Raw genomic sequence first — 1,173 nt, 5'->3', positions numbered from 1 at the left:
TTTTTCTCATATCCTCATGTGTCTTGTCGCACATCACTGTAGCAATAAATCAGAAACCAATATAATGGGAAAACATGCTTTTTTTCTGAAGCTCCATTGCAGAGATCTTTTAAAAGTTCACTTGAGTCCTTGTGCCGTAGTTTTTATTTCATACCCGGTGGAATAGCCAGAAATTTTTCATTGGAAGGGGGAAGTTTACAAATTCAAACTCCCTGACGGGGAGAGGGGGTTCCTAGTACTCTCAGTACCCCCCTCCCCCGCAGTACTGTAATGCCTCATTTTTTCATGTCGTTGTGAAAGTTCAAATGGCTATGATGCTGATCTCTCATTCAATATTTCAGTTTTATTTTTATCATAGTTATCTTTTCGAATCGTATTTATGCCCTTTCCCCATGATTTGTGATTCCAGGGAATAAAATCGTTCAAAGATGTTACTCTTGATTCGTAAAATGGATAAAATTATCACTGAAGCTTCCGATAAAAAAAACCAACGCAATTTTTCGCTCGAGCTATCTGAGAGGACGTTTTCAGATTATCAGTATTCACATTAATTTAGATTTCTAACTTAATTTTTGCAACTAGTCTTGCTATTTTATAAAATTTACGGTTTTTCTTTTCTCTCTCCTTAATATTTATCTAACAAACAATAAATTTTAAACAACTTCCTTAGCTAATGCTTTTGAAAGAAGTAGGTTCTCGGATGCGCTCTCTTCGTACGGAAACAGTGTCAACAGAAGCAAAAACATACATTTGACTGACGTAAAGCAAACTTGCGTGCCTGAAAGTGCGATATATGACATCCCTACCGATTGTTCTTCTTTCTTCCTATGTATATCTTCTGCAGTAGTAGTAAAACAGCAGCAGCAGCAGTAGTAGTAGTAGTAGTAGTAATAGTAGCAGCAGCAGCAGCAGCAGTAGTAGTAGTAGTAATAGTAGTAGTATAGTAATAAGTTTTATTTTTAAAAGGTGCCTTAGCAACATCGGTCACTCACACCTCTGCAATTGAAATATTAATGAGTTAAGTCATAATTGAAAGTTAATTTTTTGGTAACTTGAATTAGAAGTAAAAATTAAAAATGCATTTCAGCATTTGAGCATCAACTTCAAGAAAATCTCGAGGGTGAGTGCCTTTTAGAGGGAGGGTGCAGAGGTTAAGGTCCAGTTACACGATCA

The sequence above is a fragment of the Bemisia tabaci genome, chromosome 9, assembly GCF_918797505.1.
Source record: "Bemisia tabaci chromosome 9, PGI_BMITA_v3".
Lineage (NCBI taxonomy): Eukaryota > Metazoa > Arthropoda > Insecta > Hemiptera > Aleyrodidae > Bemisia > Bemisia tabaci.
This window is presented reverse-complemented; position numbering follows the sequence as displayed.